We start from the raw sequence: 25,004 nt of genomic DNA, 5'->3' as shown, positions 1-25,004 counted from the left end.
TTAATAGCTTAAGAGTGTCTAGTCGGATAAACTTTGATATATGGGAACACTGGAACAGGGGCAGTTTTAATTGTGGAACAGGTTAAAAATTTGGAACGGTCAGACCACGAAAACGACACATTTATTTTGTCAGACAGAATAGACTTAAACTCTCCGGACAGAGATTAAACTCTCATGCAAAAATCAGACTCCTATTTATCACCTGTCATAATTCTGTCATTTGACATATTCTAAATGTTCCACTCATTAAAACGCCCATTTGGTGATAAATAGCAGTCTGATTTTTGCATGAGAGTTTAATATCCGTTCTGAGAGTTTAAGTCTATTTTGTCGGACAAAATAAATGTGCCGTTTGCGTGGTCTGACCGTTCCAAATTTTTAACCTGTTCCACAATTAAAACTGCCCCTGTTCCAGTGTTCCCATATATCAAAGTTTATCCGACTAGACACCCTTAAGTCATTAACAAATTTTCAGCTTGCTATTAATCAACTTTTTTTTTTCATACGCGGGATCCAGACCTATGGTATTTTACACGAATTTTTAAAAATGTATTTCAATTGGTGACTAGTCGTGGTAAGTGAAGGGGGGCTGGGAGCCGATAAATGTACGAGTTCAAAAACTAAAAAAGGCTACTTAAAATTACTATCATTTTCTATATCTTGGGATCTACTGAATATATTTTGATCGTTCTTTTTTTAATTTGTATGTAATTTTTCTGTACATTACAAATATGAAATTTGTCTAGACATTTATTAATTATAAACAGTCTAATTTGTTTAAACAATTTTTGAAAAAATAATTTTTTCCCAAAAATCCATGATTTTAATCATACTATCATTATTAATCATAGAAAAAGTTAAGGTATACTTTAATAAATACATTATCTTCAATAAATAATTATCTAATAAAAAAATCATTTATTTATTAAAGTGTACTTTAACTTTTTCTGTGATCATTCATGGTACTATGATTAAAAAAATAGATTTTTGTAAAAAAAATATTTTTTCAAGAATTTTTTAAACAAATTAGACTGTTTATTAATTAATATATTTATAAACAAATTGCATATTTGTAATGTACGTAGAAATTACATACAAATTAAAAAAAGAACGATCAAAATCCTTGAGTTGATCCGGAGATACAGAAAATTGTATTAGTTTGAAATTGCTTTTTCGGTATTTTAACTCGGTGGATTTGTAGGTTCCCCCTAGTAATCGTTTGAACTACATTTTTGAAAAATCGTAGAGGGTGCTGTGAAGGTACAATGTTTGTGAAATTTTTTTAAGAATAAATACAAATCCCATTTTTTAAAAGGCATTAATGAGATTCCTTAATTATTATAAACAAATTAGCTGTGAATTAAAAAAAACACATGGCTAACTTTGTCCCAAATGAACCCAGGCTATTTTTTTTTTATTTGAAAATTCGTGATAAAATACTAGCTTTTCGAATATATAAAAATATTGTTTCTACGGACAACATTTTTAAAGTTATCCTAAATGTTTATAAACTACAAAACTTAAAAAATTTGGCATTAGGATTTTTGACTATATTAATTAATTTTTTATCTTTTTTTAATACATTTTGATACTATCACTCTTCTACTTTCATTTGGCATACTCAGAATTGTCATATCTTTATTATTTTCTGTCTTATGTTATTGCAAAATAAAGGTCTCTGGGATAAACAAATAGAATAACTCTTAAACTAATTAATGGATCGGTCTCAAATTTTGAGGATTTGTTAAGTACCCCAATGTCCACTTTGGGTGAAACACTAAAGTTCTAAGGTAGTTTTAGTAAAAGTTATTAAGAAATAACGATGTTCACTTATTTTGCAGTTTGCGTAGCAACAAATTAACTTTTTAACTTTCAAAAATCGGCATTTTGAAGGTCTTGTCTTTCAATGTTCCAAAGAATTAAATTTTGTAATTTTATATCAACTATTTAGCTTTTGAATGGGGTGCAAAAAATCGAAAAAATCGCGATTTTTTGCACTAAATTGTTAATAATTAAAAACGGACGCGAACTCTAGGCTGGAAACAGGTAGGTTTTCTTCCTATACGCTCCGAGCTTCGCTGGTATCGCCACCTACCTAACGGATTACTATGTAGTATAAATTTGGCCGGAAATTTGGCTGGAAAGAAAAAAGTGTGGCCTATCCTCTGTGAGTTTCGCTGGTATGGCTGGTATCGCCATCTAACGGATGACTAGTGTTCCTGTTTCGGTCGGAAATTTAATGAGGATAGGAGAAAAGCAAATAATAATTGTTTCAAACTTATTATTATTACTTAATTCTTATCGTGTAATATTTACAACGTAAAGAAATAATTGGATTGTAATATCGATAATTAATATCACTAAGAACAGAATGTATTATTCATTATGATTATTTTTAAGATTTTGCTTATGGTTTTGAAGTTTATGTTGACAGTTAATATTAGAAAAAATGTATTCTGCAAAAAAGTATAATAATTTAATATAATTATAGTATAATACTTCTTAAATATTAACTTATGCATTTATTGCACTTAAATAATTAATTAAGAGAGTAAACGTAAAATTTCGGGCCAACTCTTTTTAAATGCATTACTTTTTTTCGAATCCTGAGAGAACCAATAAGTGTATTTGAAAAATTTAAACGCAAAATGAAAGACTACATTATTATCGAGGTCCAAAAGTCCCTGAAAATTTCTGTTTATTTTGATCAGTTACAGGGGTGAAAAAAAGCAAAAATTTAGTGTGATTTTTAATTTCAAATACAGATCTCATTCAGAAGAAACTTTTTGTTTATCCTAAGGAATTTTCGGCCCTCGCAAATAATGTAACTTTATGCTTAGCGACAGGAAATCTGTCGAATACACAGTTACTATTGTAACTTTCGTGAGACATTTAGTAAAAATTATATGCAACTCTTAATGCAGAACGTCAAATTTCTAGTAAAAATTTACAGACTTGTCACTACTGGCGCTCGCGAATTTTTAATTATCCCCTCTACCTACGAGCTCATAGAGGATAGGTCTACAATAACTAAAAAAGTAATCAGCTACCTGGATCTTTGAGTGTTCCGAGAAAATCCTTATTTCTCTGGACTATAATAGCAGTCATTTATGAGAAACTCAACTCGCATAAATAAGATGTTGCAAACGGAACCAAACATTTGAGAGCTTCGCTCCCCAACTTAGGGTATTCATACATTCTTCTTTTTCTTTCACCTGTGTTGGAATGTCAGCTTGTTAAAAAGAATTGCCTAAAAAAGGAATCAGTATCCATCCGTACTTGTCACGGCTATGCGGCCTATTGTACACGAAACATATTTTAATTTAATGACTCCTAGAATTTATAAAACTCAAACAACTTTGAAGCTGATTATCTCAGAACTATCAAAACTGCACTTAAACCCTTTTACGTCTGGCCCCCTCAATTGTAATGGTCCTTCAACAATGAACTATGCATATTAAGAGAATGGTAGAGCTATGTAAAAGTATGCCCTCCAAATTAATTTTTTCCCCATTCTAGTTCTGTGGGTTATTGTCGAACACCGTCCGCGTACCCCATCAGATCCCGCCACCTCTGGCTCCTAGGCGATAGGAAAAATCAATAGCGCAACTTGAAGGGGTGCGCGGAGTGATCCTGCACGACTCCCCTAGTCGATCGTGGCGGCTCTACGTCGTTTCGAAATTTCTCCACAGCACACCACCATAAAAGAGCCCGCGCTCCCTTACAAAAAACAACCCGAACAATTTTTATTATGTGAATTCGCGAATCCGCAATCGGTTAGTTTTTATTTCCGCATTTACGAATCTTTTCGATTTTTCAGAACCGATGATTTGGAATTTGTACCAGTTTGGTGAGTATCCCGACATCTTGGAAATTTTATCAATCACTGACCCACCTTTAGATCAGTCTGTCTTTTTTTGTTTGGGGAAAGGATTCCTCTGATGATGTAATCACTATTGGCATTTATGTACTTTTTAATTTTTTACGATACCTTTGTAGAGTTTGCGGGGGTAGTTCAATCGATTATGTCAGATTGAGTAACCGATATTTTGCGGGACCATTAATTTGTTATCTATTACGTAAAACTTGTATTGTTCGATCCAGGTTTTTCCAATCGACAATGTTTTAGTATTTTTAAATAATCTTGACTTAAATAGACAGATAACCACGACTTCAATTATTGATTGTTCGTAAATACATTATTTTAAATCATAATTATTATTAAGAAATTGTTACTGTAGTCATAATAAAGCCATAACATTTACTGATTGACAAGGGAACAATTTTTATTTGTAAAATTATTATTTAGATACCAAAAAATATAGTCTTACTTCTTATAAATAATTATAATACAATCGTTACGAATAAGTACAGAATTTCTTAACTCTTTACCAAGAATACCTTACTAATTCCAAAAGTTTAGTCTTTCGAAGATCTGAAAAAGTGTCATATTGTCTATTATTTTATTAGCGCCGACATTGACATGATCAGTTAGTGTAAGTCTGCGACGTCTTGTTCTTTTTGGTCAACAGTTTATTGTCTTTACTTGATGGACAAATGTAAGATCTGCGCCGTTTCCTGAAAGGCTGCTGTTCATTTTGTGGTGCTAATTTAGTTTCCACAACCGTTCCATTCAACGTAGGTAAGTTTTTGTGCAAGCAATTGTTGTAATGTTTCTATTGAAGTAAACCAATTATCACTGCTTATGTTTCTCCCCATCATCATCAACATTAGCTCCACAGCTCTTGTTCGGCCTTGCCCTGGTTAGTTCTCTCCATTTTTTCCTATTACTCGCTTTTGCTCTCCAGTTTCGAGTGTTTCCAGATCTTTTACTTGGTAGATATGTCTTATATTTAGTTATCTCTTAGATTTTAGATCGTTTTCGAACCGTGTTTTGTTGAGTTACGGTTTTTGTTAATCTGATAATTTCATGGTCTCCTCCAAACCTGCCATATATTATATTCTAGGATCTAACCTTTAGTTTTCCTGGTGAGAAGTCCGATTCGATAGGTCTCCAAAGTGCAGACTCGAGGAACTCGAGAAAAAAACAGGTAATCTGGGCCTTCAAATAAATGAAGAGAAGACGAAATGCATGCTCTTAACCAAAAATTCGAGACCAAGAGTTAGACAGAACATAACTATTAATAACCACAACTTCAAAGTAGTAAATGAGATAACTGGGGACGATAATCACAGATGACAACCATATAGAAAAAGAGGTCTCAGCAAGGATAGCTACGGGGAATAGACCATTATACTCCCTATCATAATTACTAAGATCTTAGCTGCTAAAACGAAAATCTAAATTAAGACTGTATATGTCAATTATTCACCCAGTTGTTACCCATGGAGTCTACATCAGCTGGAAATAAATAAGCTGCTGGTATTTGAAAGCAAGGTTCTCAGAATGATATTTGGCCCTCAAAGAGATGAATTGACAGGAGAGTGGATAAGGCGCCGCAATACTGAATTGGTGACTCTATATGGTACTGGAAATATCCTCAGATATATAAAAGCTAACCGGATAAGATGAGCAGGTCATGTGGTAAGATCAGAGGAAGACAGAGTGTTAACGACAGTATTTTTTGAGAGACCAGACGGTAGGTAGAAGATCAGTAGGTCGTCCCAGAAAAAGATGGAAGGGTGATGTTGAAGCCCATTCATCTAGGATTGGGATACAGCAGTGGGAAATGAAAGCGCAAGATCGTAGAAGATGGAGGGCTGTAGTGGATACGGCGAAGAGTCACCCCGAGTTGTAAAGCCAGTCAATAAGAAGAAGAAGAAAAATATTTACATTTCACGTCTGGATACGTTAAGTATATGAGGTACTGTTCTTGAATCCTTCCCAGTGCTGTTGCTTTTCACCTCTTTATTTGGTACTTTGAATGTTTCAGTTGCCAAGCTTTTCCTTACTCTTTCCACCAATCTGGCCTTAGATGCCACCAATTTCATTTAGGTTGTAGTTTCTTAAAGACAACAAAATTATTTAGTAACCTCTCTGTGTATGCTTCTACGAAGCATTCACAGTATTTTTCTAATCCCTATTTGAAAGCATTTTTGTTACTAGAGTGTCCGTGTTGTAAGAACTTGTATTGTATTATTAGGATTACCTTTAGTACAGTTGAGTCCGCGAGTCTTTACCCGTGCGTCATTAATACCTGAAGAGATAAAACACATACTTTTTATCTAGCATCATTCTCTTCCACGCCTGAAACTCATGACAAACCAGCTGCCGTTTGTTATTAAGTAACAACACATGTTATTTTTATGAACCATCTAGACTCAGTGCATTGAAAAGAGATAGGTACACAAAAAGACGATTCGGTATGTTTTCATATTTTAAGCACAATTTGTTTGACGTGTCTGCTTTGTTTACTTTTGTGGCTGTCAATCAGTTGAATTTTTTGCGGTTTTTGTCGAATTTTTGCGTTTTGATGTTTCTTTATATTACACAAACAGTTGTTTTCACAACTAATTTTATATTGGGCTTTGAAATTTTAAGGTAAATAATTATATTTTGGCAATTAATATTTAAAACATATTTTTGTTGTTTGTTTGGGTTTATATGACTGCGGACACTAAATCCATTCGCCAATTTTACTATTTTTTATTTTATTAGTCATTTTTTCGTATCTTATCCTAAAACTAATACTAATATAACAAACAATTCTACTAATAAATAATTATTTTTGTATAAAACATACAAAGCTAACGTTATTCACACAATAAAGAAATGATTGTGTTTAGATTTCCGTCAAAGTGAATAAAATAACAAAAATAAAGTATGTTACTGAATTTTTTTATAAATTGTTTATTTATTTATAAATCAATAATAATATAAGAATTTATTAAGCTACTTCAAATGTAGCTGTAATTCTGCACAAAAATTTTAAAGCAACACTTACATTTGACATTCTATATATTATTTGATAACGTCAAATTTTATAATAAAACCCGTAATCGGAACAGTAGCCACTTTCTGTCAGTTGTTGTTGCGTGAAATAGATTTCCGACTTACTTCGTATGCTTTAAATGATGACGCACGGGTAAAGATTCGCTGACTCAACTGTACATATTTTCACATAAATTTTCAACGAAAACTTTTCGTTTATAAATTTGCAAAAGTCTGTGTGTTATTGCGTTGCCGCTCCTGCAATACTTAGAGCAGATGTGTCGATGGATTCTTATGTAGTTTTGTCTTCTGAATCCAAATCTGAAAACGGCATTTCGATATCTCTAACCGTCTTCGAAATAATCGACCTCAAAATCTAAAATGTGACGTCACAATCCGGTTATTTCCTACCACGCACTAAACGTCAGCTGAAATTTTGATTAGAAAGTAGGCTACTTTTTTTAATCTGAATTTGTTAAGCAAAGCAAATGTTATTATTTACATTTGAGTTTGACACTTCGTGAATGTCAAACTAAATTTTAAATTATTTAGCTATTAATAAAATATAAATGACATTTTATAGTGAATTTAGTTATTATATAAAATAATATGTGTAATGAATGTATAAAAATACAATTTGAGTATATTTTGAAAGCAATAATACATATTATAAAAGTTATACTATATTAATAATAAATCAGTAGAAACCCGAAACACAAGTACGCAAATACGGTTGCGTGAAGCGTGGCGCAAAGCCGTGGAATTTACGAGACTCGCTCGGTCTGTCTGTAGTTCCAAGTAAAGTTCAACAGTAAAAAGTATCTTTATCATGTATGTATTATTTATTTTACAATATTGGAAAATTGTTATTTAAAATGTGGTTTGGAATAAAAGAGTATGTTCTGATAGATGAAATTAGATCCTTCTAATGGAAAAAAATATTTGACGAATATTCTCAAATTATGGATACCAACATCATTTTCAGTAGTTATAACTCTTGTATTTTTAATTTGACGAAGAAAAGTTATTCTTCATAAAAATCTCTTCTTGGTCTAAGATTTATGATGCAACATCATGAATCAAATTTTATTAATTTTATACGAGGTATGTAAAAAAATATGAATTTCGAGTAAAGTATCTTTATAGTTCACAACATTTAAATTAGAATGATATATTTGCACATTAAAACATAATTTTTAATTCTGAACAGCTTTTCGGAATAGCAATTTTCTATATTATGAATTTAAATACGTATATAAACAAAGTTTTCGTTATGATAATGCTCGCATTTTCAGCTTGTTTATTATGCTCTTGTGTGGTAATTTTTTACTTACAACTTCAATATTTTTAGATTGACGTGATTAGGGAGTAAATGTTCGTGACTTTTTTCTGTTTGATTAATTGGTCAAAGTAGTCCATTTTCAGACTTGTAGTATAAAAATATATGTGTTCCGGGTGTCCCAATAAGAATGGCTCTCGGCCATATCTCAGGAACCGTTTATAGTACAGCTTTGGAAAAAAAAATTATAACAAAAGTTGCCCCGAGAAAAGCCTGGAAATTATTTTCATAATTGTAAGTCCACCGCTAGAGGGCGTAATTGAATATCAAAAATTAAAAAATCGAAATTTTACAAAATTTGTCTAATGAAAGGGCACTGGAAATCCAATCATCGTATTCTTCATACAATTCTGTACATATTTTATTTCACAAGTTTAAGTCTACCTGTGCAAATAAGAGGTGGGGGTGAGTGGGAACCTTGTTATGAAAAAATCGCAGTAAGTCCGGTTCTGCTTAATCGATTTTTACAAACTTGGTCTTGTTGAAAGCAGCTCTTTTTCGTCAATGTAATAGTTATAATTTGGAAACAGCCTATTACGTAATATGTCGGCTAGAAGGCGCTATTTTTTTTTTTTAGAAATCTAGTTTTCTTTGGAAAATATTAAATACAAGTATGTATTTTTTTTCCTGTATTACAAAATTAGACCAAATTAGCAACAGAATACCGAAAACCGCATATCGATACCTTTTTTCTATTTCGAGATATCTTAAGAAACATGTAAATTTTAAACATAACTTGCTGTCATATAAGTGGAAATATATAGAAGCACGTTGTGTGCTATGGAAAAAAACCAAGGAACATTATCCAGATGTCACCGTATATAATGAATCAAAACAACAATAAGACCAATAACACTATAAAACATGACAAAAAAAGAGTGTGTACTTTGTACGCGAGTAAGAAGTTTTACTTCTATTATTATGATTTTAACGAAATAAATATATTTTAAACAGTTTAATTTTATTTTTATTTAACTATTACACTAATTTTAATACTTAAAATAATACCAAAAAATAGCGTTAATATATAAATTTTTATGAATTGTGGCCTCCGCGCATTTGCTTTTCTCTCGATGAATCGTAGAAAATGTAAAAACGTCAGATTTTCTACACAAATTTTTAATTTTTATTTCATTATATTTTAATATCAATTATCCTATTCCCAACTAAGATAAATACATAACTGTTATTGTCACCGGTAAACTAAGTTAAGGAAGTCAAAGTGGAAACAAGTAGTGTGCTATGGAAAAAATAGAACTATTAGAAGTATTAACTTCAAGAAGTCATCATGTGTCAAATTATGTGTCAAATCAGTGAAATTCAAGATCATTCTTACAAACTAAGAAGTATCTGGCATGATAGCCACATTCTTTGAATGCATAAGAAATGCAACTGTTGCGGCTAGAATATATGCAATGAAATATCCCCAAAGACGTCACCCCAGTAGTAGAGTTTTTCATATTTTATTTTGATTTATTATATACGGTGACATCTGGAAAATGTTTCTTTGTTTTTTTCCATAGCACACTACTTGCTTCTATATATTTCCACTTATATGACAGCAACAGTTATGTTTAAAATTTAGACGTTTCTTAAGATATCTCGAGATAGAAAAAAGGTATAGACATGCGGTTTTCGGTATTCTGTTGCTAATTTGGTCTAATTTTGTAATACAGGAAAAAAAGACATACTTGTATTTAATATTTTCCAAAGAAAACTAGATTTCTAAAAAGAAAATAAATAGCGTCTCCTAGCCGGCATATTACGTAATAGGCTGTTTCTAAATTATAACTATTACATTGACGAAAAAGAGCTGTTTTCAAAAAGACCAAGTTTGCAAAAATCGATTAAGCAGAACCGAACTTACAGCGATTTTTTCATAACAAGGTTCCCACTCACCCCCACCTCTTATTTGCACAGGTAGACTTAAACTTGTGAAATAAAATATGCGCAGAATTTTATGAAGAATACTATAATCGGATTTCCAGTGCCCTTTCATTAGGCAAATTTTGTAAAATTTCGATTTTTTAATTTTTGATATTCAATTACGCCCTCTAGCGGTGGACTTACAATTATGAAAATAATTTCCAGGCTTTTCTCGAGGCAACTTTTGTTATAAATTTTTGTTTCCCAAAGTTGTACTATAAACGGTATAGCACGAGATAAGTCACCAAATGGATGAAGAAGTATTGGCAGACCAAGAAAAAGATGGTGCGATAACTTAAACAATATAGGAGGCTAATATTGAAAAAGAAACAGGCTTTAAAGCCTACCTACAAGAAGGACGAAGAAGAAGAAGAAGTAGTAGTACAGGACATAAAGCAAGAATAGGACAGCAAGATATGCCCTCTACCATAACTGATATGTTTAAAAAACAGTTCTAGAGTTAAGAATTTAGTAAAATTTATAAATACTTTAAAGGGAAGTTCCCTAGGTTGGCTGTATACCATATAGTTAAAAAACTCTAACATGAAGTAAAACCACTTCTATGTAAATTGGTATATTTATTAAAACTTAAAAAAATCCCAATGGATTGAGTAAAATATGTCCAATTCAGAACGTTTTCAGACCTATCGGTCCATCATCAGTGAATGTGCATACTTGCTAAATAGCCCCAGAACCAAACAATGGTTGTTTGGTTCTGGGGCTATTTAGCAAGTATGCACATTCACTGATGATGGACCGATAGGTCTGAAAACGTTCTGAATTGGACATATTTTACTCAATCCATTGGGATTTTTTTAAGTTTTAATAAATACAGTGGAACCTCGATAACCCGGATTAATCGGGACCGCGGCCGATCCGGGTTATCGAAAATCCGGGTTAGCCGGAGAATATAGTAAAAATTAATAAATAACCTCCATTATAATTACAAAAACATGAAACACATATGCACAGTACACATCTAAATTACGTATAGTTGTATAGAGTGTAGAGTTTTGTTCATTTCTTGGTAAAAAACTCAGTCATACTGTAGAGATGTACCGACACCATAATATGGTAGGTCTGGATCCCGCGTACGAAAAAAAAGTTGATAAATAGCAAGCTGAAAATTTGTTATTAGCTTAAGGGTGTCTAGTCGGACAAACATTAATATATGGGAACACTGGAACAGGGGAAGTTTTAACTGTGGAACAGGCTAAAAATTTGGAACGGTCAGACCACGAAAACGGCACATGTATTTTGTCTGACAGAACAGACTTAAACTCTCCGAACAGAGATTAAACTCTCATGCAAAAATCAGACTGCTATTTATCACCAAATTGGCGTTTTAATGAGTGGAACATGTAGAATATGTCAAATGACAGGAATTATGACAGGTGATAAATAGCAGTCTGATTTTTGCATGAGAGTTTAATCTCTGTTCGGAGAGTTTATGTCTGTTCTGTCGGACAAAACAAATGTGCCATTTTCGTGTTCTGACCGTTCCAGATTTTTTACCTGTTCCACAATTAAAACTGCCCCTGTTCCAGTGTTCTCATATATCAAAGTTTATCCGACTAGACACCCTTAAGCTATTAACAATTTTTTAGCTTGCTATTAATCAACTTTTTTTTCATACGCGGGATCCAGACCTATGGTATCATAATATCATATTATGATGCTGCAATAAATTTATTTTAAAGATTCGCCTTTATTAATCGTACCTAATGTTTCTAGTTTCTTTTCCATTGTCACAACATTTTTACGTTTTGTTAACATTACAGTTTTGTTACCATTACGTAGACAAAAATCAGGCAAACACAATCTGAAGCACGATTACAGAACGGAAGTGATTAAAACAATGTTGTTATTTAAGAACAGACTAAGGCCATTGTTTTAAAAAAGAATTTTTAAATAGTCACGTCTATTTTAAACAATGCTAAGATAGTTTGACGTAAATAACGGAAAAGGAATACAGACAGGTGCCTGTTCTTTCCGATAAGCTGAGACGGTCGCTCTGCCTGCCGCCGTGTGCATGAATCATTTTTACTGTTGTACATACTTATATGTGTTCAAATTACACAAATACACATTATCTCTCAAATATTATTTGACCTACATACATTTTTATTTGATAAAATTGTTAAATTGTTTATTTGTTAAATTTTTGTCTGATGAAAATCGGTCCGGGTTAGCCGGACTTCCGGGTTATCGGGGGCCGACTTATCGGGGTTCCACTGTATACCAATTTACATAGAAGTGGTTTTAGTTCATGTTAGAGTTTTTTATAAATACTTGTCCCCAAATTGCGGTTCTTTCCATTTACAAATATATTTTATTCTATGTACATACCGTAACCCACTCGACATAACAATAAAATTTATAAATAAACCTAACGGCCATCATCAGAAACCCAAATTGGTTTTCGTGCTGACGGCAAATCTGATACGGATAATGTTGTCTCGATTCTTAGACGGATTTAGTATTTATGGATTTTTAAGGCTTATTATTATGAAAGCATTGGGCTATAAAACAAACTTCAATCGGTTTCAAAAAAGAAAAAATAAAAGAAAAACATGACCTAGTTGGGATTTGGTCATTTATAGGGGCAGTTGAGCTGTTAAATATAGAAATATGGATATGGAAATGTTTATAGGGAATGGACGATCGTATTTTTGTGACGAGGTCAGTATTTAAATAGAACCCCTGGCCCTGGTCAAGGGTTTGAAGCAGGCGTGTTAATTAAGTTTTTTGAGAGTTATTGCGAAATTACATTAAGTTCTAAAATGGAAGACAACAATTACCAGAGAACGGCAGTTCTCGCCAGTGGCGCACACCCACACTCTCCTACACGCGACACTATATTATATAGGTACACGAAATTTTTGATTTTCTAAATCTGTTGTTCTGAAGCTATTTTCTTGTGGCATTTTTACAATTTTAACTATTTATAATGGGAAATAAGCCACAATATTATTAAAAAATGATTTTTATTAATGTTTCGACGCCCAAATCGTGTGCCGTTGTCAAAATACAAAATACTACTAACATAAACAAAAATGTTGTTGCTTAGTAAAAAAATTCTTCTAATAATTTATTTAATTTGACTTATTTATATCGGCAATTCAGATACATAAGATACATTTTAAAGTAGAAGACTTTAAAATGATATTGCCAATATTTATGAGTTGCGTTCCTGGGACGACTTTACTGAAAGATAGTTCATTCGATTACATGAAATCAACCCCAACTCAAGAATATCCGTCACAAAAAAATCATAGCATGTGATCTGTCTTTAAAAAGACAACCACATGCAACGGTGACATTAAAATTCTCGCGTTAGAGATCTCATAGTAAATCACGAGGGAAAACCAGGAAAAACCTCGTGATACTATCCCGACATCGTAAGTATTTGTTCTTACATTTAATTTACTCTCAAAATTAATACCAAATTCTGACTTTACTATAATTTTGTTTAAATTATAAATAATATCAATAATACATGGATATATAAGTAATACTAAAATATAAAATATGTACTAAGTCGACTATTGACTTACTAATTGTGGTATTTTATTTCTATTGACTTCCTCTTTCAGTATGGGTATCCACATCCTACTGCATTCCACCGAGGAATTTGCGACACAATTGGTTTCGTTTAGCATAATTAGAGCCGCTATTTTTAGCATAATTTTTTCTAAATCTGACTGCATTGAAAATTGGGCCAACTCCCATCTTGAAGTTCAGGAAAAGTCTCACCCATTCATATGTCAACCATCCATTTTGGTCCAAGGGTATGGATTTTACGGCCCTTCTTATTTAGGGTCTGTTTTTCGTTCTCGTCCCAAAACTCCCAAAAATTTCGAAAATTTAAGTCCGACCTTTGCGGCTTCTAATAGTACTGATCATTACCTTTCCAACGCATGTCTAATTTTGAAAAACGGTTATACCATTCAAAAGTTACCGAGCTCAGAAATATGACTCAATTTCTATTTAAAAAAGGGAAAATGTTTGTGGATATGTATGTATGTGTGTGGAAAAGTTAAACCGATCTGAATTTTTTTTTCTGTGTTTGAAGAGGGGGTAGAGCCGATTCAGAACCGGTGTAGTTTGTGACTTTTGACTACCCATAAGCCAGCTATAGGACTTGGTAGGTACAAAACGGTATATTTTTGGGGGATATATATCTTTGGTTCCAGAAGAGACAGGAGAACCGCAAATATACAAAATCAATAGTGTTGAGTTAAGCTTTCAAATTGTGTCTAAGCCGTCAGGATCAGACATACATACGGCTCAGTATACCCGAAAAACTGAAAAACTAAACTTTGAAAATTTTGGTTTTTCGAAGATTACTCAAAATTTCAATCTACGAATTGAGCCAATAACTGAGCGTTTGTAGAAGGACTCTAGACGAATCTAACGGTGTATACCCTATACCCGGGAAAATTCGAGTTTTTAAGTTATAAGCCTCATAAGTATGATCAAATCTATTTCCTATGCAAAAAACGGTTTTTCAAGCTCAATAATTCCTGTAATAGCTTCAGTTATCATACTTGAATTTAGATGCATCAGACACTACTTGTCAATACGTTTCAAACTCATGTTTAGTGATCAAAATCGGTTAAGCCGTTTAGAAGTTTTGAAGCTGCAAAAGTGTAATCCAATTAACGATTATTCCCGAAATGGTTTATGTAGTTGTAGTGGTTACGACGCTAAATTTGATCTGGCAACGAGCAATCCTAGTTCATTTACCGGCAATCCCAATATTTTTTTTCAATCTAATTCGAATAGAAAAAAGCTAGTGTACATTCGATGGACACTAGATAATTTGGGAGATAATGCGACAAAGGCGACCATTTATAAAGCTTAACGTGTAATCGAGAAAAATTGCATTCAACTTTATACATTTAATTTATAAAAAAACTTTGAAAAACTCCTGATACAAGAATAAAAAACCGCTAAACGCCGTAAAAATGAGTGACGCATACAATATTCCAGCTACAAAAGATCTGATATGAATATTACGTGGCGCAAAAATGTATTTTCATTTTGATACAAAATAAAATTTTAGTTTTATTTTAAAAGATTTTTGTATAATATTTGCTAAATTTGAAGTAAACGCGCCACAAAAGAGTTTCAAAATTCAAACTGTATCAAAGTTACTCTTTTGTGGCGCGTTGTACTTCAAATTAACAAAAATTATGGAAAAATCTTTTAAAATAAAACTAAAATTTTATTTTGCATCAAAATGAAAATAGATTTTCGCGCCACGTAATATTCATACCAGATCTTTTGTAGCTGGAATATTGTATGCTCCACTCATTTTTACGGCGTTTAGCGGTTTTTTATTCTTGTATACGAATATTACTCGAAATACATATATGTATACGAAAATGTAAGAATGATAAACCTTTATTGCATGATTGAATATATAAAAATTGGCAGAGAGATGCGGCATGGAGATAGTTTGTCGCCAAAACTATTTATTTATTAACCTCAGATACGCTGATGATACAGTTCTTTTAGCCGAATCACATGAAGACCTCTATGGACTGCTTAATAAAGTGACCGCGGTAAGTGAAGAATATAGACTATCGCTCAACATAAGCAAAACAAACAAACAGCATATATGATAATAACAAAGACAACTGAAAATATTCGTGAGATGTATGTACAGAATCAATCTATTGAAAGAGTAAGAGAAATCAAATAACTAGGTACAACTATTAATGAAAACAATGACAGCTCTCAAGAAATACGAATTAAAATTGAACAGGACAAAAGCACATTTACAAGAATGAAGAGGCTCCTATGCTGTCGGGACTTTAATTAAAAATACAACTGTTGTGGTACTACAGTGGAACCCCGATAACTCGGATTAATCGGGACCGCGGCCGATCAAGGTTATCGAAAATTCGGGTTAGCCGGAAAATATGATAAAAATTAATAAAATACGGTTTACTTACAGATAAACTCCGTTATAATTGAAATAACATAAAATATAGCACAGTACACATCTAAAGTACGTATAGTTGTATAGAGTATAGGGTATTGTTCATTTCTTGGTAAAAAACTCATGCGTAGACAAAAAAAAAACACGCAAACACAAACCTACTTACAGAATATACAATATACCTTACAATACGGTCACAATAGGAACAATGTTATATTATTTAAGAACAGTGGAGATAAAGACCATTGTTTAAAAAAGAACTTTTTTAAATAGTCTTTTAGTCTTTTTTGAACAATGCTAAGACAGTTTGAAATAAATAAAGGAATACAGGTGCCTGTTGTTTCCGATAATCCGAGCCAATGAACGTCGCTCTGCCGCCGTGTGCCATGAATCATTTTTACTATCTTATAGTTCAAATTACACAAATACACATTATCTCTCAAATATTATATTATTTTTTATTGTTAAAATGTTTGTCTGATGAAAATCGGTCCGGGTTATCGGGGGCCGAATTGTCGGGGTTCCACTGTATGTGCTATCCGTATTATACTAAGGGATGGAAGCGTGGACACTGAAGAAAATTGACGTGGGGAGACTGGAGGCATTCGAGATGTGGATGTACCGAAGAATACTAAAGATCTCATGGCCAGGTAGAATAACCAACGTAGAGATAATGCGACGTATGTATAAAGGAAGAGAAGTACTTCTAACAATTAAGAGAAGAAAACTGAGATTTACGGGACATGTGATGAGAGGAGATAAATACCTAATACTCCAGGTCATTATTCAAGGAAAAATCCAGGGAAAAAGATCCATAAGAAGGAAACGTAACTCATGGCTGAAGAACCTTAGGGTAAGAACAGAACAAGTGGGTCGAGGTGGAGGTGTAGGTCGCGGTGGATGCTACTAGTTAAGTCGCGGTCGATGTCGACAGCACATAGCAAGGAGGTCACCTGCGCTGTCAGTCGAACTCGAACTACTATTAAGTGAAGTAGTTTAATGAAATTTGAATGATAAAAGGACTGTGCTTGTGCGATGTTGTGTCAGTCAAGTGATGATAGTGATGAAATGGTAGCTGTAAATAATCAGATTCTCCTTCATATTTCAAAAATTTACTGAATTTAATTACTTTAGAAATTCAAAAAATAAACTGAATACAAAAAAGGGATTATATAAAAAGTATCAACTCAGATAGCGCAGGTAATGACAACTTGGCTTCGAACGGACCAATCACAGGGAAGCATCCTTGTAGGCCGTGCAGTAGACATCCATGTAAAACAAACTCATTTTATTTTCAAAAGCATCGATGTAAACCTCCTGGATGGCATCGCGCTAAACCTCCACCGCGACTTACCTGCTCTGTTCTCTTCCATTCACTACAATGTGTAGGGAATGGTTTGGATGTAGTAACAACGAAATATTTAAAGCCGCGGTCTCAAAAGTAAAAATCGCTCTGATGATTGCCAACCTTCGAAGCATAGACGGCACCTATAGAAGAAGAAAACTATTTATAAGTAATAGAGTACGCATTTAAACGAATTGAGTGGTACTCAAAGGGTATTAACATCGATGGGCATAAACTAACTTATCTCCGATAGATAAGACAATCCAAGAACGAGAGTAAGTAAATGCAACAGAGATGAAATACCTCAGAAGAATAGTAGTCCAAGTAATGAAGCTTAAAATAGGACAAAACCTCGCAATTTTTACAGAATGGATCGATTTGTTTGAAAATTTGAGAATAAGTAGTGGATAGTCCAAGGATCAAAATATATATCATGCCGAAAGGCGCTTTTACCATGGGGGTGGTTGCCACCCCATCTCGGGGGTGTAAATTTTTTATATTTTAATCGCAAAAGTTGGTAAAAACGTTCATTCTAAGTAAAAAACGTTCTGTACATTTTTTTGATAAAATTGACAGTTTTCGATTTATTCGCTATCGAAAGTGTTAGTTTTATATCGAAAAAATCAATGTTTTTAATAAGTTTTCTGCTAATAACTCCAAAAGTTTTCGTTTTATCAAAACAACTTTACTTAACAAAAATGTACCTTTCGAAAAAATAAACAAAAGCGTTTTTTTAAATTTTCTTTAGGACCAATAGTAATCAAGCTATACTTTATTATATGTTGGCTCTTCTTCGTCAAATGCTAAATATTCTAGTTTCAAAGTCAAAAGACGGGAAAACTATGCATTTTTCGAGGACAACTTTTTTAAACTAATTTAAAGCACTTAAAAATATATATCACCAGAAATAAAAAAAAGTCTCTAGCTCAAAAATTAGGTGATTTATAATGAAAAGAATGTCAGACCCTATTTTTTTTTCAGCGAAAAAGTGATCGCAAGCAGCCCCCTAATCACCACCCTAATTAAAATTAGTCATTAGCCTTATTTGGGATTTTTTACTTATGTATTATTAATAAATTCTAGAAGTTTGACCGGCTTAGAATGATTAGTTTAAAAAAAAAATGGAGTTAAAAGCGAATAATGAATTTTTGTAGTTTGGAAAAAGATGGCCTCTTCTCCAGAATAGCAAAATTAACATCAGAGATACGAAAAAATGTTTATAAATATGAAATTTTAGCTTATTTAATTTAAAAGAACACGGTCTACAAAAAAATTTTTTACGGCAAAAATTTAGTGAGCTATTGACAATTGAAACTTATAACAACATACAAAAACCACCTTTACCAACCCTTTCAAAGTCACCTCTTTTTGCGACTGAGGATTTAGAAAAGATTTAATATTAAAAGGTTTATAGATCTTATAAAAACCTACAAAATTTTTTTTATCAAACTTCCTAAGATAAAAAGTAAAAAAGTTACGGTTAAAAAATCAATATATTTTTTTGAAAAAAAAAAAGGAGAAATCCAATTGTAAGCATAATAATGTAAGTTAGCGGTGTATTTGGGTATTGGCCTTATTCATTCTTATTTATTTATGTATTATTAAAAGGTTCTAGAAATTTCACCGGCTTAGAATGATTAGTTAAAAAAAAAGGGAGTTAAAAGGTAAAAAATGCATTTTCTTCAGGATATAAAGATTAGCATCAGAGATACGAAAAGATGTTTCGATACAAAACTGTAGGTTATTTAATTCCCAAGAAATTGGTTTGAAAAAAATTTTCCACGGTAAAAATTGACTGAATCGTAATATCGAAAAACATTGATTTTCTCTATATACAAAACTAACACTTTCGATAGCTAATAAATCGAGAACTATTAATTTTATCAAAAAACTGTATAGAACATTTTTTGAATATTAGAATGAATATTAGAATGAATGTTTTTATCAACTTTTGCGGTCAAAATATAATAAAAAATTTTCACCCCCGAGATGGGGTGGCAACCACCCCCATGGTAAAAGCGCCTTTCGGAATCATATAGATTTTGATCCTTGGACTATCCACTACTTATTCTCAAATTTTCAAGCAAATCGATCCATTCTGTAAAAATTGCGAGGTGAAAAGCTTCGGTTCCTGGCCTATAGTAGGAATAACAAAATTTGATAGAATTAGCAATGAGAAAGTAAGAACTGAATCAGAATTTTGATATCTGGGGTATTCCGGTTGAAACTCTCATTCAAAACTAGATCACAAATAATTTTTATAACACCACTACCATTATTTTGTTCTTTTTAGTAGGTGTAAGCTTTATACATTGAACTTTACCAAAGTCTACCAAACTCATTTCCCTTGCAGTCCTCTAAAGAGATTTCACTTCGTCGATTGAACATTGTTATCATTAATTGCATCATCAATATTGTTTAAGCCCGATAATGTTTAAGCCATGAGGACATGAGACATCTTTTGGTTTTCCTCACATGTTTTGCTGACACAACATTTCGTAAAAGTTCTAATAAAATGCCGCACGTACGACAAGAATACTTAAGGGAGATATAAAGTCGCAATTTTATTTATTTAACAACTCTAGAAGAAACATCAATTATAGGAAAAACATCATTTTACAAACTGCATACGACGAACAGGCTAGTGACAGCAAAATTTAGTATTTTGGAGATGTATTTCAAAAGTCATTTCAAATGGATTCCATTACGTTAACGTGACTTCAGTTAATGGATTCACCAAGAAAAATAAACACTGATCACAGTACATACAGTATAACGATTTCCTTAAAGGCGGAATCCTATGGAATGTAGTGTGGCACTCTTCGACAGTTCACGTTGGCAAAAGAAATATTATTATTATTATTCCCGGTTATTTATAGCGTTCTTCGTCTTCCGGTTCCCAATTTCCAGCTTCGTCGCTCGTTCCATTCGCCAGGGTGAAGATTCCTCTCTTCATTCTTTCCCTTGGCGTCCATTTTAGAATTTGGTTTGGCAGTCCGTCGTCGTCCATTCTTTCTACATGACCATACCAGATCAATTGTCTCCTTTGAATATTGTCTATGATGGTTGACTTGACTCCTATTATATTTTTGATTTGGTCATTTTGTAATCTTTCAAGCCTTAATTTTATAGCCGATCTTCTCCAGAAGTCCATTTCCAATGCAAGTAGGCGTCGTTTCAGGGATTTAGTAAATTGTCAGGTTTCACATCCATAGAGCACTATACTTTTAAAGATGGAGTTAAAGATGTTCCAATTCACAAAAAGGTCCAAAAGATATTTGCGGAAACTACAGGTGTATTTCGGTTACTATAGTATCTTTAGCAGGCTGTTTGGTAAAATCTAAAAAAAAAAATGATTGAGCAAGAATACGAACCTCATGAAATTGAACAGCAAGCTGGTTTTAGAGCTGGAAGATCTTGCGTAGACCACATATTTACCCTAACACAACTTAATGAAAAGAAAGTTGCAAGAAGCCAGGAAATACATATTTTATTTGTGGATCTCACAAAAGTATACGACACGATTCCTGTGAGAAAACTGTGGCAGTCTCTTGAACGATCATCGCTAAATAGCACGATCATAGCCACCGTCAAACAATTATACAATAAAGCAACATAAAAAATCAAATTAAACAATACCTTATCAGAAGAATTTCCAGTAACAAAAGAATTACGACAAGGATGCTGCCTCTATCCAATGCTATTTAAGATCTATTTAAATGAAGCACTAAACCCCTGGAGAAGATTTTTCTGGGATGGGAATCCAACTTGACGACGATACAACATTGTATATGTGTATAATAATGTGACCATAGGTTTATCGGGCCACCTATTAACGAAGGGCTGAGATAATTTGTTAGTGGTTTGTTATTCTATTACCTTAACCAACAATAACACTAACTCTTTTTGAACTCATGTGTGGCTTGTCATTGTTTCACATTAAGCGCCTTCATTTGTTTTTAGTTATTGTCATATATTTATTCTTTCTTATATTACTTTTTAGCCCATACTTTTTAACGGAAACTGTTTGTTTTATTAAATAGTAGTTGGAGTTGTTCAGCAGAGTTTGCCATAATCACGGTGTCATCTGCATTTCTTATATTGTTAATAGTCCTTCCGTTAATTATTATTCCTTCACTTTCAGATAGTAATGCTCTCCAAAAATATACATTAAAGCGTATTAGAGACATAATACATCCCTGTCTAACTCCTCTCCTGATGTCAATTTCTGAACTGGGTTCGTTATCTATTACAACTTGTGTTATTTGATTCCAGTAAAGGTTTGTTGTTATTCGTAATACCCTTTTGTCTATGTTTTTGTCATTAGAATTTGGATTAATTTTTCATGTCCTATATTGTCAAATGCTTTTCCAAAAAATTTCGCTAATGCGATACAAAAAAGTCTTTGAAAATGACATAGTCATCGTAACTAAAACATCCCTGGTATTTTGGTGCGAAAACGCTAAAAAGCGTCAACCAACGACGCTCGAGTTGTTAATATATTAAGAGGGCGTGAGAGAGATATGAAAATTAGGCAAGTGCACACTTTTCGGGACCGGGTAATAAATCTTTTTCAGCACGCCATTTTATATGCGGCGACGATGAATAAATATACAAAATAATAATTCTGTTGTTTCATGTTCGCATAAAGTGTGTGCGGAAGGAAACATAATAAATTTTCCAACGAAACCGTTTTGATGTTTGCCGTTAACACTGTGATGTATCGTAGGTATGTTCGAGATAAAGAAATCGGTTTTGATAATGGTTATATATGTGCCAAGGGTGTATATTTTTAATACTGTTTTATTACCACAATTAATAAAGAAAAGAAATAAAGAAACCAATATAGTATTAACAAAAATTTACAAGCAGGCGTAAAACTTCTAGCGTAAGTGGTACATAATATAATAAACTAATAATGAAAATATCCAAAAAAAAATACAAAATTTTTCAAAACATTTTCGGTCCTATCTGATGATCATCAGAAATACTTGAACACATTAGCAAAAATCCCCTCACAAAACGGTTTAAGGGGCTATCCTAGTTAGTCCAGGGCGGATCTGTTTTGAGATGGACGTTGAAAGGTGACTCTATTTTTTTTTGCAGAAATTGCTTGGAATTAACCCATATAATAATAATTGAGTTATCCTCGCACTCAAAAAGTTCCGGAACATTGTTTAAATAATCAAAATGTCAAAAAATGAAGGAAAAATTCGACTTTTTTCTTCGTTTTTTGATTATAACTTTAAAAGTATTCACTTCCGAGAAAAGTTGCACTAAAATAAAAGTTACGTAATTAAATTTGCTACTATACAGGGTGCGCCAAACCTCTGGTCTTCTTTGATTACGGCTAAACTATGAGATATACAAAAAAATGTTTATAACAAAACTAATGTGTATCAAAGAGGTCTATAATTTAAAATTATTTTCAATTATACAGGGTGAGTCAGAACGACGGTATGAACCAAAGTTGTATTATTTTAAATGGAACACCCTGTATATTAAATCATTTTTGAATATATTATTTAAAAATATGAAAAATTTGTATAAGGTCTTATAGGCCTAAAGTTAATAATTTTCGAAATATTTACATTTTTATTGAGAAAAATGGTAATATTTATAGGGCTGTGGATTATGTTTCCAAAGAAATAAAAATTTAGGTGATAGGTCAAAGTTTTTAAAATATAGTGCTATTTTTAAATAATTTAATATTTTTTACTTTTAGCCATAAAATATACAGTGTGATCACTATTTGCAAATACAAAATTTTCTCATTTTTTTTAAATGGGACACCCTATATATTAATTTTGAGTTTTGTAGTAAATATTACAACCTTTATTTTGGTATAAAGTTGTATGTACCTAGCATGTTTCGTTTTGTAGATATTTTAAAAAAACTATAGATTTTACGTTTTTGCGGATTTTTTATTTAAAAATTTTTTTGCAAAAAAATAATTATAATCTGGTTTTAGAAACATACACTAAAATATAAAATATGAAAATAAAAACGTAATTAAATATTAAAATAAATCGTATGCTAGTACAATTCAATTGAATTTAATAACATTAAATTATTTTACATAAAATATTTTACCATATTAATGAATGCATAAATTAGTTACTAAGTTAAATAAACAACCAAATTTTAAATCAACCGTAGTAATTTTTCTAATACAGCAACTTTCCTGTACCAAATTAATTGTTAGTTAAATTGTATTTAGTTAAACTTTTAATTTACCTTTTAAATTTACTTACATACATCTTGAGAATATAAAAATTAATATAAAGTATGCTTTGAAACAAATGAATGTTAAATGTATCAGCCAAATTATTTATTAATATAAATAGTATTTACTGGTGTCACAAAAACTGGTAATACTTTTGTAGTTGAAATTTTTGTAACAATTTTTTATATTTTAAATTTTAATTTTTTAACCGAAAAATTTTTGGATATGACATTTGTTTTGGGCGAAACCATTAGAAATTATTACCAGCTTTTTTGACACGAGTAGGTACATAGATACTATTTACTTCTTAATATACTTCCATAACGTTCATTTGTTTCAAAGCATACTTTATACGTTCTCAAGATGTAGGTAAATTAAAAAGTTATTAACTGATCTTACTCGTAAATATAATATAACTAACAATTAATTTGGTACAGGAAAGTTGCTGCGGTAGAAGAATTACTACGATTGATTTGTTTATTTAATTTAGTAACTAATTTATGTATTCATTAATATGGTAAAATATTTTTTGTAAAATAATTTAAAGTTATTAAATTCAATTGAATTGTACTAGCATACGATTTATTTTAATCTTTAATTACGTTTTTATTTTCATATTTTATATTTTAGTGTATGTTTTTAAAACCAGATTATAATTATTTTTTTTTGCAAAAAAATTTTTAAATAAAAAATCCGCAAAAACGTAAAATCTATAGTTTTTTTAAAATATCTACAAAACGAAACATGCTAGGTACATACAACCTTATACCAAAAGAAAGGTTGTAATATTTACTACAAAACGCAAAACTAATATACAGGGTGTCCCATTTAAAAAAAATGAGAAAATTTTGTATTTGCAAATAGTGATCACACTGTATATTTTATGGCTAAAAGTAAAAAATATTAAATTTTTTAAAAATAACATTATATTTTAAAAACTTTGACCTATCACCTAAATTTTTATTTCCTTGGAAACATAATCCACAACCTTATAAATATTACCATTTTTCTCAATAAAAATGTAAATATTTCGAAAATTATTAACTTTAGGCCTATAAGACCTTATACAAATTTTTCATATTTTTAAATAATATATTTAAAAATGATTTAATATACAGGGTGTTCCATTTAAAAAAATACAACTTTGGTTCATACCGTCGTTCTGACTCACCCTGTATAATTGAAAATAATTTTAAATTATAGACCACTTTGATACACATTAGTTTTGTTATAAACATTTTTTGTATATCTCATAGTTTAGCCGTAATCACAGAAGACCAGAGGTTTGGCGCACTCTGTATAAGATGGGTTAAAAATTTTTAAAAT

At 31.8% G+C, this 25,004-nt stretch overlaps 1 protein-coding gene across 4 annotated transcripts in view; it reads left to right on the top strand.

Annotated features, from left to right (window-relative positions):
- The window catches only part of LOC126885824 (protein Fe65 homolog), a 162,284-nt gene that overhangs the window by 10,910 nt on the left and 126,370 nt on the right, over positions 1 to 25,004 (top strand). For 2 of the 4 annotated variants that reach the window (XM_050652583.1, XM_050652571.1), the window contains exon 1: positions 3,665 to 3,850. The exons of the other annotated variants lie outside the window; for them this stretch is intronic. The gene's annotated coding sequence lies outside the window, so the exon portion shown is untranslated. Of the gene's footprint in view, positions 1 to 3,664; positions 3,851 to 25,004 lie in introns of those variants that run through there. 4 annotated transcript variants of the gene reach the window in all.

This window comes from Diabrotica virgifera, chromosome 1 (genome assembly GCF_917563875.1).
Source record: "Diabrotica virgifera virgifera chromosome 1, PGI_DIABVI_V3a".
Classification (NCBI taxonomy): Eukaryota; Metazoa; Arthropoda; class Insecta; order Coleoptera; family Chrysomelidae; genus Diabrotica; species Diabrotica virgifera.
The sequence above is the reverse complement of the archived record's forward strand: the minus strand, read 5'-3'. Positions and strand labels throughout refer to the sequence as shown.